Here is a 16,669-nt window from a genome sequence, read left to right as displayed (position 1 = left end):
ATTGCAGTGAATCCAATTTTACAGGCAACTAAACTCCACTGTGTGTTCTGTACACGTAACATATCTCCTCTTTTGGTTACCATCTTAAGGGCATGAGGGAGAGTTTCCGCAAGTCTCTCCCCTCCATGGCGGCTGCGGAGCACTGTTGTCAACTTGACTCTTTTGTGCACTGGTTTGTCTATGAACTGGGTCACCTGACCCCCTGCCCCACTATAGTGCCATCACTGGCTCCCGCCCACGTAGACCAACTTTTGCCATAAATATACATTTTGCAAGTAATATTGTTATTGGCTGCATCACCCCATCCCCTCTTACCTCCCCAGCTACTTTTTTATAGCACTGTGACTGACTTTAAGATGACAATATTGTTATCCGGAAATCCTTTATTTTTGATTTCAGACTACCATCAGTGGATTATTGAGATGGGTGATGCTGCCAGATCTAGATGATAAAACTAAGAATAAATTGTCATCACTTTATAGTTAACAGTAATAGCACTGCCCCTCCTCCGCTTGACACCTAACATTACCCTAGGAGGCACTTTATCGAGCCTTCGAGAATCGAACGCCTTGGAAGTCAGTTTTAACTCCATTTAAGGTGATATTTAGCTCTTTTATGCATATCAGGTTTGGCAACACTGCTGGAGAGAGGAGTTGTGTGCCGGAGAAATACATTATGCTTATGGGAGCATTATTTTATTTGTTCTCTTTAGAATAACAAACCTCCAGTGGTGTAGAAAAGTACACGGACAGAAAATAGATATGTTGAACAATTTCTTGGTAGTTGGAAGAGTCAACTCCCATTTGATTAAGTGTAACTTCAACTTGATTCTCCATAAGGAATACATGGGATTCTGTAAATACTTATTCATCATATTTTTCAAATATAGTGTCTAGCTTCATAATTAACTTAAAAAACTACTTCCACTTGCAACATGGAGAGATGTTTATACTCTCTTGTCCAGCCTTTTTTTTTTAGTAGCAGTGCCTATTCCGACAATATTGAAATAAATGCACAAATGGTGTGAAACTGTCACTCTTCATGTTAAGTTAATAACATGAGTGAGATTAATTGTTGTGCTGTCGTGAATTGTGTTAATTCAACTGAAAATGCTGGGGGAAAAAAGATTTTTGCTCCTAATTTCTAACTCTACCATTAAGGAAATTTGTTTTTCTTCTTACACTTTGCTCACCTCTGTGGCAGAGTGGTTAGCTCAGCATGGTATGATGTCAGGGGTCCTGGGTTCAAATCCCAGCCTGGCCATGGGTGTTCTTTGCAAGTGTCCCTTCGTCAATTTCATCTTGTCGTCACTCATCGTCATCTTCACAGTATATCAAAAGTGGCAGAAGAGCGAAGCAAGACAAACCAAATCAGTTAATCATCTTATATTTCAAAATATGGAAATTAAACTAAGGTTTTTTGAATTTGTTCATGGTAAACATTGTTTGTCTCTTTTACCAATTGTGTTTATTTTGAAATATAATTGTCCCACATTTGTTCCTGGAATATCAGAAGCTAACACCACCCTTATCTAGTGAACCCAGTTTATACATGATTGTAATGTAGTTATTTAGATGGCAATCCTTTTGGATGTAGCTTTTCATACATCTGTACTTTTGGTCAGTTACCACCATGGAATGCATTTATATGTAAATACATATTTATGTATGAAGTTGATATAAGTTATATTTTGTATTATCTTTGTTCATCATGGCATGTAGACTCGAAAAATTCAATTTTTATTTTCAAATTTGTTGTACGCTTTGCAACACCTTATTTGTCCATCCTGAAAAAAATTGAAAGTCCTGAATTTGTAAATTTGGCAACATAGCATTTCAGAGCCAACATATAGTAGCCAGCTTTGCAACACTTCTTCTTTCTAAATGAAAACGTTCTTGTGAATTTTTTCCATTCTTTTACATTCCATCAAGTTAGAAAAGCTAAACGAGTAATAGAATGCACAATTAAACAAAAATCGTAAATAGAAATATGAATGTTGAAAATTATTACGATTCTTCATTCTGAAATTGTAGAGAGGGAAATTTATGTGCAGTTTGAAACTGAACAGGTTTTCCTCCACCTGGAGAGAATTGAATGGAAAACGGCAAATTTTCCATGATTTTAGGCAAAATTTCAGTAACTATACCTTGCACAATACCAGACAATTCTGCAAAGTGCATCTTTTCCTTAATCTGTGGCAAAAAATTCTTCAAAACTCCGGCAAGGTTGTTTCCACAGAGATCAAAGTATTTTTACATAGTTCCTCGTTAGTAATCTCGTGGAGCAGTTGGTTGCTCTGTGATACTTTTTCATCAAGAACAAAGCATCCTAGGTTCAAATCCCACCCTTTCCTGTTTCTTTTTTTTCTTGTCATTTACTGAGTATGAGATGATGTAATAATGAAATATAAGATTATAATTATAATATATATAAATATTAAATCACTCAGTATTTATGCAATCTTTAGGGCCTCCCCAATGGTGCAGTGGTAGCCTCGTTGCCTTGTAATCAAAGGTTCCTGGGTTCGATACCCAGTGGAGGCACATAGTGATTCGGATCCCACTTTAAACTGTAGGTCCAGTCCCGATTAGCCTTACTGTGCATAAAGGAAACTTAAACACCAAATCAATAAATCAATTATGCATTCCTTGAGGGTTTTTTTTATTCAGCTGTCATGAGTTATGTTAGTACACATTAAGAATTTGTGTCATAAGTATCTATTTTTAAAATAGGATGTTGTAATCAAGGGGTTCCCTGTTCGATACCCCATGGAGACACATTGCACAGTAGTTTTTGTCCCAGTTTAAACTGTAGGTCCAATCCAGATTAGTCTATCTGTGCATAAAGTATACTTAAAACAACAATACCAATATGTATACAAACATGATGTTCTTCGTTGTTCATGCTCTTCACTTCAGACCTAAAATATAAGTCTGATTTTCCACGATGCAACAACAAATTTTATGCTGCAGTCAATGTTTGAAACTACCCACATCAGAATTTTCTTCACAATTTGTGCGAATTCACCTTTGTGTCTTGCTTGCTAAGATTCAAATGTCTTACGAAAATGCTGCTGGACGTAAATTGCATAAATGTCAAGGGAAATTTCCCAGAAATGTAGATAGCTTCTCATCCAAGGGCATTTACATATCGAAGAAGTTTATGCAGAGAAGGAGGTTTGAACCCATGACCTTCCAGTCTGCAAGCAAACACGATTCCCCTACAACACACCACTCACTCAATCTTCGAGAGATGAAGACATACACATTTCTGTAGTGGTATAATGTAGTGTGAAGTAGAAAGTCTTACTTAGATGGAGAATGTTTACTCGAGCCTTTAGGATAGCTGGGGAATGCTTTGAGGATTAAACATTATGGCCATTTAATAAGTTGTAGGGAAGGAGGTGGCTTATGTAAATTTTCCTAGCTGAGGGACAGTTTGTTAAAACACTAAAATCACACACAAACAGCACGATTGAAAATACTTCGGAGTTCTTCCAAGCTTTTGACTCCTTCACGGATTCATCTTCAGGGCTGGTCGAGGACAGACTGAGTAGACGCGGTTGTCGTTACACTGGCCAGTTTGTTTGTGTGTGATTTTAGTGTTTTATCAAATATGTTTCTGGCATGTGACATAAGAAGTTTTCTACAGTCATACTGAGGGACAGTATCGCCCTATAACTCCACATTATAATACAGAAAAATCCGGTTCATATTTCAAAAATGACTTGAATACCAATGCCATTTTTCACCATGAAATTAGGTTTTGCATAGTTTGTAGTTCATTAATATGCACTTACAAGATTTACCAATGTTTTTAATTTCACACATATTTTACAATTCAGAAGTTGAATATGCATTGCTTGTTCAAAACTGGCATTTACACATGTAATGTTCATCATTCTTTCCTTTCAGCAATTTTCGATTTTTACTGAATACATTACCAGTTAAAAATTGACATCATGTATGTGCTGGGGTTCTTCAAACTGGAAGTTATTTTATCATGAACTACTTGGAGAAGAGTAGCATGCTTGCTCCTGGCAAGGATGATCGTAGGTTCCATTCTCCATCGAGTCAGGAGTTTTTTCACAAATATAGTGTTGGGCATAAAGTGCTTGGAAATCAAACTTGATCTTTTATTTCATGAGGTGAAAGGAAAGAGTAAGAGGTGCAGCATTTCCAGAAGCTATTTAGATGGTAGAGGGGAAATCATGTGCCACATGGAATGCACAGAATGAACTTACGTGGAGCTGAGGCTGGTTATTTTGAATATAAGGCAGTGGCAAATTAATGATCATTCTCAGGTATTTCATTATTTAGATGTCACTCACTACACAAATAGTTATTAGTAGTTTCTTATCACATCGGCCTCAGTCGCAGTAGCCATTTACTTACTCTAATTGGTGATTTATTATTAGTTTAGATGTATCATAAGATGGAGGTGAGGAGATTAACAACAGACACTACGAAGGAATAGACACAATCTTAGCAATTTGAACTCATTAAACTCTACCCTTCATTACAGCAATGTAGTGCATTACTGTTTAATGTAACTGTGTGTGTGTGTTAATATATCGAAATAATCAAAATTTTAGGTGTGCCGTGAAGAGCATAAACAATAGACCTACATATGTTAAATAACATTACATACAACATCCTGAATACATATATGTGATATGTGAATTAGTCATAATGTGTGTGTGTTAACACAACTTATGAAGAATAGCTAAATGGAAAAACCTTTTAACTTTAACCCATAGACACTGGCCGTGACACGTGTGTCACACCCAGGTATTGTCTCTAACGCTGGCTGAGACACCTGTGTCACAAGGAGTATTGTGTGACTTTGAGAAGACCCTGTGTATCAGATAATGTCTGAAGTACTTGTTTTGAGTGTCATGAGACTTGACGTATGTCAGTAGCATTTAGTAAAGTTGAATTTCATTCTCGCTATATTTGGGGGGAGGGGGTGGCGAATTTCTGCCAAAAGGAAAATAACGGTCATTACATTAGATTTTTTTTTTCTCCAAAGGTATTGGCCACAAGTGTGCAATTCTTTCCATGAGAATGGAACACACATCAGGCAATATGCTGGTACTGTTTGGAACAATTATGTCCCGGCGTTGCCGATGTGGTTCAAATTGCATGAAAAAGTTTTGAGTATAGCCTAATCTTTACTGAACAAAATGAGGTATCACTTGTCACTCTAGCATTTGTACTTTCCAAGGGGTAAAAATATTATTCAGATCCTGGTGAATTTCAAATTTTCTATTTGAAAACTCTCCCGGCATTTAAGTGTTAAATCCTGATAATCAGATAATCAGCTTCTGATGAAAAACATGTATAGAAGGGACATCCTCGAAGTATGCATTGGGTTATTTTCTTGCAGTGTTCTAATATCAACAGTCTGCATTCAGCTAACAAAAAAAGGAAAGACTAGAGGGTGGGGTTTGAACCAGTGACCTTTTATGCTTGATGAAAAATAAGGATATCAGTGTCTAACCAACTCCTCTACAATAACTTGCTGAAAATATGCCCTTTAAAGCACATTGAAATTTATGAAAACATACACTTTCCTGAGTTGAAATCACATTTTCTCCCCAAGTCGTGAAAAGATAATTTTTTTTTAGAACTATTCAATGTTATACAGGTTATTGTAAAGAAAATGTCTCGTAACTCCTCAGAAATTTGCCTCTTCCTGCTCAAACTAGATGGCGATCTCCTCCAGGTGGAGGAAAACCCTATTCAGTGTTTCAAAAACTATCTGATTTCAAGTCAAGCACGCAGAATCATAAAAGTTCCTCAAGATTCTAGATCTAATTTGACTATTTTTGTTTGACTGTGTATTATAATAGTGGTTTATAGTTTCCAATTTCACGGAATGTGCGAGATTGTAAACTTGCACTGCAGCGTTTTTAGTCCTTTTGAGGGACCGACTCAAAGTTGGCTGCTCTCATCTGGCACTGAAGTGCAATGTTGCTAAGTTTACGAATTCAGGACTTAGAATTCTTTCGGGGCGGTCAATTAAGATGTTGCGAAGACTACACATATGAGGTTTTGGCTCACATTTTCATATTTTAGTTATTTTTACATATTATTTCCATATTTAGGAACATTTCTCAACATATACCCCATATAAGATGAAAGCGAGTTACTAAAGAGATATCCGCGAAACTTACTTGTAAATGTTCTCTATTAATTTCGGTGGCCTCTGCCACCATCCACTTGGGAACTCAATGCTTTACTTTTAGGTTGACTTCCGGTTCCTGTTGGTTTCCTCGACTACTGCTAGGGGAGCTGGCAGAGGCCACTGAAATTAATAGAGAACATTTACAAGTAAGTTTCGTGGATATATCTTGAATAACTCGCTTACGTCTTATATTATCAACCACGTTGTTTATTCCCCTCAACATGAAATATACCCCATATTCATGCAATAAACTACATGTCCATTTGTGACCAAAAGAGTTGGGGGTGAATTTCTTGCGAATAACTGACAAAATCCAAAGGGACGTGAAAGAAACTAAAGTTTACGACCTTTTTTATACCCTCCAACTGCGTTAATTAAAAGTTTTCTGTCATCCGAACAATATTTTTTTTTCAATTTTACACTTTTTGCTTTTGCTATTGTAAAACACTTGTAATTACTGTTTTTTTTTTATTTACAATTGTTGTCAATAACAGAGAATGAGGGCTCAAGCATCTGCTCCTGGTTGTTACAAATGTTATTTTGGCAACATGGGAAGAGAGTTCCAAGTCGAGCAGCTCATTGCTAACCCCACCCTCACTACTATAGTTGCGCACCTCACAGCAACGATTTTGTGGCACATGTAGGGAATTTGCTTCTGGTTTCTATTCAAGACCATCACAGTAATAGTTACAATTCCGAGAGAAATGCAATCAGTTGTTTTAAAACTCAAAGAGTTACATTCGTAGGTTCTTATATTATTACTTACTTCTTCTTCTTCCCCTTCATGCTGTTAGGCGTCTGAGTCATTCAGCCATCTACTAAAACTCTTCCTATCTTGTGCCATTCTCTTAACTTCCATTAATGTCTTCCCTCTTTTAGTAACCATCTCTGACAGGTATTGCTCCCATTCTATCCAAGGTCTTTCTCTTCCTCTCCTTCCTTCTGGTCTCGCTTCCATTACTTGTTTCGGTTTTCTTTCTTCTCCTGTTCTCATGACATGGCCATACCAGCCCAGTGTTCTTCTCTCTATTATCTCTTCAACGGATTCTACTTGAAGCTGTTCCCTGATTTTAGTGTTTCTGATTCTGGTTTTTCCTAAGACTCTTCTGAGGTATTTCATCTCTGTTGCTGTTAATCTACTTTTATGCTTATTTTGGAGCATTAAGCTTTCTATGCCATAGAGCATTGTTGGTGTAATTATGGTTTTATAAATCCTTAATTTAGCATTTTCTTGTACCTCCTTCTTTCCTTAAAATCTAATAGTGCAACAGCCCAATATCGAGCCAAGGCTTACCTACTGACTGCTGGCCTCCCTCCCACGCGAGCCACCAAGGGGGCGTGGAGATCTGCAGCCAGACTAGGGGGACGGGTGGTCAGCCTGACTGACTCCCAGCCATTGTAGGACTTCACGACTGGATTACACTCACTCATTCGGAGCTCCCCAATTTCCTCACGATGGTGGGTTGCCACCAGCCCTATATGTAGGCCGAATAAATTCCAACCAGAGCCGGATTTTAACCTACGCCGTCCCACAGCGAACGATCTCAAGACAAGTGAACACCTTAACCCTCTCGGCTACGGAGGAGAACCCTTCTTTCCTTGCTTATTTGGTAATATAGTTTATTTGTTTTTAGAACTCCGTTATTTAGTTCTTCTTCAACTTTTCCATCACCTGTTATTATTGTTTCCAAGTGATTATATCTATTCACTTGTTCTAGCTGTTCTCCTTGCCATTTTATTTCCAATCTCTCTTCATTTCCATGCTTTGATATATGCGTTACTTTACTCTTATTTGGGTTCACTGTCATTTCTCTTATCTTGTATTGAGCTGGCCCATTCTATTATTGTATGTTGTAGTCCCTTTTTAGTTGGTGTTACTAATGCTATGTCATCAGCATACAGAAGTGATTGTACATAAACTGGTTTCAGTTTCCTATTCCCAACCTTACATTTTCAAGTTCATCTACATTGTTTATGTATTTGATCCCTTAGTATTATAAATAGTAAGGGGCTGAGGCTATCTCCTGGTTTAACTCCTTTGTTCATGTTAAATTCTTTTGATTTCTCCCCTCCTATTCTCACTAGTCCTGTAACTGTCTTGTAGACACTTTGTATTCATCTTACTAGTTTTTCTGAGGCTCGTATTTTTTGTAATGCTGACCATAGTTGTTGTCGTGGTACTGTATCAATAGTTGCCTTTAAATCCAAAAAGGCTACAAATAGTTATTTTTCTCTGCTAAGGAATTTATCTATAACTTGTCATAGGATGAAAATATGATCTTGCGTTTGTCTTCCTCTTCTGAATTCTGCTTGTTCTTCTTCTAACTCCTGCTCTACTTCATCTCTTGACCTTCTTTCTAAGATTCTTGTGTATATTTTTAGAGCTACTAAAGATGGACAGATTGCTCTATAATTTTCACACTTTATAGTGCTACCCTTTTTGTGGATTGGTATGATCATGTTTCTTCCCCATCTTTGGGTATTTTAATTCTCTTCCATGCTTTGTTACAAATCTTCCACAACCATTGCACAACTTTCTTTCCTCCCAGCTTTATTAGTTCTGGGTATACCCCATTTGCTCCTGCTCCTTTTCCTAATTTCACTCTTTATTGCATCCTCTACTTCTTGCATTCTTATTTCATCTCTTCCATCCTCTTCAACATTTGCACTCTCTATTGCATCTTCCCATTTTCATCTCTAAATGTGTGTTTGGAATACTTACTCCTTGTCTTAAATATATCTTCAGTTTCCGTTTGGATCTTTCCTGATTCATCTTCTATGTTTCTTATTCTCTTCCCATATTTTCCTTTCATTGCTTTTACTGTCTGCCAGAACTTTTGACTATTCCCTTGATAGTTTTTTCTCTATTTCTAACCCAAACTCTTACCATGATTCTTTCTTTGCTTGCCGAACTGCTTCTTTTGCTTAATTTCTTTTCTGAACACACACTTTCCATTTTTCTTCTGTCTTATTTTCCATGTACACTCCTCCTTGCTTGTTTCTTTCTTTCAACTATTTCTTTAACCACATCATTCCACCATTTTGATCTTTTCTTTTGATGTCCTACGATTGTTATACCACAAACTTCTATAGCTGCCGTAATCAATACTCTTTTTAGAATATTCCATCTTTCTTCTTTATCTTGGTTCTGGATACTTAGCTCTCTCTCTCTCTGTCTCTCTTTTGTTCATCTCTTCCTTCCCTTGCCTTTTAAATTCTTTTTGCTTACATTCTGTCTTTAGTTCTCCTATTTTAATTTTTGTGTACTTTTTGTATTTATTTAGGATCCTGAAATCTTGTCTTCATTTTTAGTAATTTATGTTTGGTGCTTAGTTCTGCACTTCTGTACACTCTGACATCTTGTGTTGCATATCTTGTATTTTCTGTGTAAGTGAAATAATCTATTGCACTTCTTGATGTTCTTCTTTCTGCCACAAATGTTATTTTATGTATTGTTCATGTGGAAAGAATGTATTTCCTATAAGTAATTTATTGTCTGTACAGTATTCAATCATTCTTTCTCCATTTCTATTTTTCACTGCTTCTGCTTTCCCATACACTCGTTTCCTTTTTCTGGTTCATTTCCAATTCTGGCATTCCAGTTTCCCATGATGATCACATGTCTCACAAAGTCCTTATCCTTATTCATAGTATCCTGTAGGTTGAAAAGATCTTTTTCACATTCATTTCCATCCTCTGTAGATGCATAGATCTGAATAAGTTATATTTTCTCCTCCATTTACATCATCATCTTTTGCCGTTTCCTGCCTCTGGCTGGGTCAGCATAGAAGTCAAGCCTCTCCATTTTTCCTGGTCTTCCACCACTTCTCTCTTTCCATGGTCTTCCAATCTTGTCCTCTTCTCCCAACACTCACCACTATCTGCTCTTTCCACCGACATCTTGGTCTCCCCCTTGGCCTTATTTTCACTCCTTGTGCATTGTAAGCTCTTACTGGTAGTCTTTCTGCATCCATCCTCTTCATGTGTCTGAACCATCTCATCTGTGCCTGATCTATCCTGTCCTGAAGCTTCACCACACCCACTGTCTGTCGGATCTCCTCATTCCTTATTCTATCCCTTCTAGTCTTCCCCAATATACTCCTCAAAAATTTCATCTCCACTGCCTGCATCTTTCTTTTGTCTCTCTCTGTCATTGTCCAAGTCTCTGCTCCGTACGTAATTATTGGCTCATAGTATGTATTATATATTACCTTCTTGCATTTCATTGGTACATCCCTGTTCCATATTAATCTTTGAACACTTTGATATAGTCCACCACCCATTTGCCCTCTTTTGTTTACCTCCTCATCTATTCTTCCACTTCTCTCAATTATGCTTCCTAGATATTTGAAACTCTCCACTACCCTCAACTCTTCCATGTCCATCTTTATTCTTGGTTCATTTCTGGCTTTGTTTCTTGTTGTTATTTACACCTCACTCATTTCTGCGCTGAATTTTATTCCTGCTCTTCTGATTTCCTCATTTCAACTATCAAGCTGTGTGTCTACTTTTTCTTCCTTGTTCCCCCATATTACTAAGTAATCAGCGAACAACAGTGCCTTCATCTCTTCCTCTCCTATCTTCTTCCCCACCTCTTTGTTAATTGCATCCATTGTAATTATGAATAGAACTTCCCTGTTTTAGTCCATTACTTCTACTGAACCACTCTGTTCTTACCACTGGTGTCTTCACACAGCTCTGGTTGGCCTTGTATGTGCTCTGCACTCTCCACACTATCTCTTCCTCGACTCCTTTCTCTCTTAGAGCCTTCCAAATCTTTGTTCTGTCCATGCTATCGTATGCCTTTTCTATATCTAGGTATGCCATAATCAAATCATTTCCATACTCATAGTGCCTTTCCTGCATTTGCCTTATGGTGAATATCAGATCTACTGTTGATCTGCCTCCTAGTAATCCATACTGTTCCTCTCTCATGTTCAGCTCTGTTACTTCCTTTATTCTTTTCTCTAATATTTTCTCAATCACCTTTGCTGAGTGGCACATAAGTGTTATTCCTCTGTAGTTTTTACATTCCTTTCTGTCCCCCTTGAATATGGGAACTATTAATCCCTTTGTCCAATCTCTTGGCAGTTCTCTCTCTTGCCACACTGTTTTCAACAATCTGTACAGCCACTGCACACCAATCACTCCTGCTCCTAGTATCATTTCCACTGGCACTTCATCTACTTCTGGTGCTCTACCTCTCTTCATTTTCTTTAGTGCTTCCTCAACTTCTTTCCATGTGAGATTCATTCTTTCCTTCCCTTCTTCATGTTCATTTCCTTTTTTCACATTCAGCAATTTCTTGAAATGATTTCTCCACATTCTCCTTATTTCCTCATCCTCTTCTACAACGATTCCCCTTTCATCCCTTAGCTTACAGCTGTCTCCTCTTCCTCTTTTCATTTCTCTCACTAATCCATACAATAGTTTCTTGTTCCCATCTACATCTTCTTCTAGCACTTTGACCCATTCTTGCATCCACTTCTTTCCTTCTTTACTACTGTTCTTGCCTCTTTCTTCTTTTCCACGTACTCTTTTCGTGCATTTTGAGATTTAAATTTAAACCATTTTCTAAATGCATCCATTTCCATATCTACTCTTAATATTCTTGATGTAATTGGTTCCCAATTTATTATTTTCTTCATACATTCTTCTTCAAATATTATGCCTACACCTTCTTTTGCTCTTGCTTTCTTATCAGAGAATATTAAGGTATATCCCTTATTCATCATCATCTCTCCTGATCCTTTCCTTTTGGTCTCGCTTATGCCTAAGATTTTAATCTTGTATTTTTCCATTTCTTCTATTATCTCACATTATTTTCCTGTCAGAGAGGTTATATTCCATGTTCCAATAGTCATTTCCATTTGATCTGCCCAGCATCTACCTTATGTCTTCTCTGAATAAAGTGAATTTCGACGCACGTGTGTTATTACCCCTATGATGAGTCTAGCCGAATGAAGGGGCTGCCTTCTTATGGCTTTCCGACCATTCTGTTGCTCCAACTCCGTCTGTGACTATCGGGTTCTAGACACTTCTGGACTGATGTCCTCATCAACTCTACTGAAGAGGTTGCTGCTTCAGGGATTTTTTTTTATCGACTTCCCAGTCTAGATCCACAGTGTTTAGCGAAATCAGGGTTACCTCGAGAAGGATGTGTTCATTGAACATGCACTGTCTTGGCAAGGGAGAGGTTATATGTTCACTTCACCTTACCCTGGGTTGCCCCTCGATTATATTATAAAAAGGCAAATTTTTACAATTTTAAATCCATATTTAACTCATATTTTGGTGAAAATAACTAAATATGCATTTACATATTTATGAAAAACTAAATATGCTGACCAAGGCAGTAATTTATTTTATTAAAAACATAAACTAACGTAACGTTTCAACCTTCTAGCAAGGTCTTCTTCAGACTCTGTATCAAGTACAAAAGTAACCAGATACAACAAGAAGGGTAATATATATACACAAACATTACTCCCTCCAGACTATTTAGAAAGTTGTTAGGAACTTTCTAGCAGATGACTTTCACTTTCCAACTTTACTTTCACCTAAAAGGCTAAACACAATTACTTCCATATAGAATGTGGTTGGACTTTTTAATCTCACGCTCTTTTCCCTTTATTCTTCTTTCTTCTCCTCTCCTCTTTTTCTCTTGTCCTTTCCAGTCTTTCCAACATCTTCTTCCATTCTTTGTTTAACTTCAGTCCCCCATTCCAGTTCATTGTGTCTTCTTCGCCTTTCTTCTCGATTTCCTTGGCTTCCTTCCATTTTCTCACTAGCATTCTCTTCTCCCTTCCTATTTGCTTAGCCTCATCCCACTCTATGTCATGTCCTGTTTCTCTCGTGTGTTTAAATATTGCATTTCTCTCTCTCTTAAGTCGTACATCATCCCTATGTTGTTTCAACCTGTATTTCAGCCTTTTTTTCTTCGTTTCTCCTATGTACACACACTGACATTCTTTACATTTTACTTCGTAGATAATCCCTTCTTCTTCCTCTTCTCTGTTTTCCTTTTTCTTGTTAGCATTCCTCGCTATTCCTAAGATGCTTCTCCCTCCCTTCCTGTAAGTTTTAATTCCTGCTTTCCTAAGCACTTTGCATATATTTTCTGTGGTCTTCCCCATACTCCTTATTCCAAACCTTCTCTCCTCTTTTTCTTTCTCTTCCAATTCTCCCCTGCCCGTTTTCTTACTTCTTCTGTTTATGTCCAGTCTATCCTGCTTCTCATAGCCATTCTTTTCCAGCTGTTTCCATAGGCTATTTATTTTGCCTTCTTTTTCACATTCTTTCATGCATATTTTCTTGATTCTGTCCTCCATATTCTTTATAATTTTTTTTATTTTTTTATTTTTGTCACCTCACTTACATCACTTCTTTTGTGGCAGAATACCCCTGCTGCACACTTCTTCTGATGCCAAGCGGTTTCAATTTCTTGTCCTCTTTTCCTTTTCATCAATATATCTAGATAGCTTAACTTGTCTTCTTCTTCTATTTCAAGTTCCAATAATATCCCTCTTTCTTCATCTTGAATTTCTTTGGCAAAAATGTCAAGCTGCCTCTTCGTTCCCTTCCATATGCCAAAACAGTCGTCCACATATCTGCAAAACAGAATCATTTTGTCACCTCCCTTTTCTATCACTTTCTTTTCCCATTCATTCATAACCAATTCAGCCAATGCTGGGCTTAGACTGGAACCTATATTTAGTCCACTCATTAACATTATTTTATCTCCCATTATACTGTAACCGTTATTCCAAATGGTTTCCAGCGCCTTCACTACCCTTTCACTATCCCATTCTCCTATAATTTCTTGTCCCATTCTCTTTTTAATAATGTCCAAAACGTGTCCCCTCTTGATGCTCGGGAACATACTTTTCACGTCTAAGCTAAACATTGTCGTCTTCATCTCATTTAACTTAAGTCCTTTGGAAGAGAAAGAGAAAGAAAAAGAGGAGAGAAGGTTTGGAATAAGTAGTATGGGGAAGACCACAGAAAAGATATGCAAAGTGCTTAGGAAAGCAGGAATTAAAACTTACAGGAAGGGAGGGAGAAGCATCTTAGGAATAGCGAGGAATGCTAACAAGAAAAAGGAAAACAGAGAAGAGGAAGAAGAAGGGATTAACTACGAAGTAAAATGTAAAGAATGTCAGAGTGTGTACATAGGAGAAACGAAGAAAAAAAGGCTGAAAGACAGGTTGAAACAACATAGGGATGATGTACGACTTAAGAGAGAGAGAAATGCAATATTTAAACACACGAGAGAAACAGGACATGACATAGAGTGGGATGAGGCTAAGCAAATAGGAAGGGAGAAGAGAATGCTAGTGAGAAAATGGAAGGAAGCCAAGGAAATCGAGAAGAAAGGCGAAGAAGACGCAATGAACTGGAATGGGGGACTGAAGTTAAACAAAGAATGGAAGAAGATGTTGGAAAGACTGGAAAGGACAAGAGAAAAAGAGGAGAGGAGAAGAAAGAAGAATAAAGGGAAAAGAGCGTGAGATTAAAAAGTCCAACCACATTCTATATGGAAGTAATTGTGTTTAGCCTTTTAGGTGAAAGTAAAGTTGGAAAGTGAAAGTCATCTGCTAGAAAGTTCCTAACAACTTTCTAAATAGTCTGGAAGGAGTAATGTTTGTGTATATATATTACCCTTCTTGTTGTATCTGGTTACTTTTGTACTTGATACAGAGTCTGAAGAAGACCTTGCTAGAAGGTTGAAACGTTACGTTAGTTTATGTTTTTAATAAAATAAATTACTGCCTTGGTCAGCATATTTAGTTTTTCATAATCATGGAAACAAGGCTTAATGGAGTTATAATTACATATTTAGCACATTTTTATCACGTATAAATCTGTTCCCTGGTTATCACTAACCAGGCAGGATTTAGGTATGGCCATTGTCTTCCTTTAAATTGTTCCCTGTCAAAATGTTGTTGCATCCTTGATGGTTCTCAGGGTGGGTTGAAAATGAAAAATAATGAAATGGAATTTCAGTTCCTACACCTTTTAATATTTGTGGGTCTATGTATTTAAGTGAAAACTGAAAATGATTTTGATTATGATTTTGCTCACTCAAGCTCTCTCTTATCCAAAATTAAATGATTGCCCTTGTACTTGCAAAATATGGGAACTAGTAATATTTTCCAATCTATACTAATTTGTAATTTCAGTAAACATACCCCATATACAAACTATTGCTTAGGTAGATGGCAAAACTTTAGTCTCTTAGCTGTTAGGGTGTACTTTTACAGTTTAACTTCATAAGTTATGATGTTAATGGAAATGGTGTGCTCTCATTATGAGCTGTCATAAATTATGAAAGAACATGAAGACAAAACTGGTTCTCTGATGTAATTCTGTGCCCATAACTTCTAGCCAACCTCCATAGTGGAGTGATTAGCACAGCATGCTACACTGCCAGAGGTCCCAGATTCAAGTCCTTGCCAGGGAATGGGTGTTTTTGCAAGTGTCCTTTCATCAATTTCATCATATTTTCACTCATCCCCCCGGAAAATCAAATTTGCAACTGCACATTTGGAAATAACCAGTCCACGGACAAACCCATCCCCACCAGATCCATGATGACCAACGACGCCAACCCACTCCAAAGACAACCAGGATATACTCAATTTATCCAGCCATTAACTTACCACTGATGAAATGGCTGTTTTATCCAAAGGCCTTACCTTCTCCCCCAGCTGAGAACAAGCTCCCTTGCCAGCTGGCTGACTCCTCCACCTACAAACCCACCACAGTTGACCTACCCTCCGCACACCTCAACAAAATCCAGGACTTCATCCACACCTGTGGCCCCCTGAGGGCCTGACAGCGTCCACTATAGCCATGCTCGCTCCAAACAACCCCCGCAGCCCCACCTCTACCTACTGCCCAAAATTCACAAACCTGGTAACCCTGGCAGACCCATTGTGTTCAGCTACAACTCACCTACTGAAAGATTCTCAGCTCTTGTTGACTTCCACCTCCAGCCTCTTGTGAAATCTCTACCCTCCTGCCTCTGTGACACCAACCACTTCCTCCAGTAAATCAGCACCCTTCCACTGCTACCCCAAAACACCATCCTTGCTACCATCGACGTCACTTCCCTTTACACCAACATACCCCAATCCCACTTTCTCCTCTCCATGGAATTCTACCTCAATAGCAGACATAAACCTCACAACCCCAACACCAACTTCCTGACCCACCAAGCCCACCTTGTCCTCACATGTAACAATTTCACCTTAGAAAACAACATCCCCTACAGATCCGAGGCACAGCCATGGATACCAGAATGGCCCCATCCTACTCAAACCTTTTCATGGGCAAACTTGAACAAGAGTTCCCCCAAACCCCTCCTCTGGCTCCACTTCATCGACGACATCTTCATGCTCTGGACCCATGGAGAACCATCCCTATCAGCTTTTCCTGGACCAACTCAACCACTTCCGTTCCATAAAGTTCACCTGGA

At 38.0% G+C, this 16,669-nt stretch overlaps 1 protein-coding gene across 4 annotated transcripts in view; it reads left to right on the top strand.

Moving 5' to 3' along the window:
• The window catches only part of CaMKI (Calcium/calmodulin-dependent protein kinase I), a 687,397-nt gene that overhangs the window by 638,270 nt on the left and 32,458 nt on the right, over positions 1-16,669 (top strand). The gene's annotated exons all lie outside the window — the stretch shown is intronic.

Source organism: Lepisma saccharinum, chromosome 2 (assembly GCF_977018435.1).
Source record: "Lepisma saccharinum chromosome 2, izLepSacc3.1, whole genome shotgun sequence".
Taxonomy (NCBI): domain Eukaryota; kingdom Metazoa; phylum Arthropoda; class Insecta; order Zygentoma; family Lepismatidae; genus Lepisma; species Lepisma saccharinum.
This window is presented reverse-complemented; position numbering and strand designations above follow the sequence as displayed.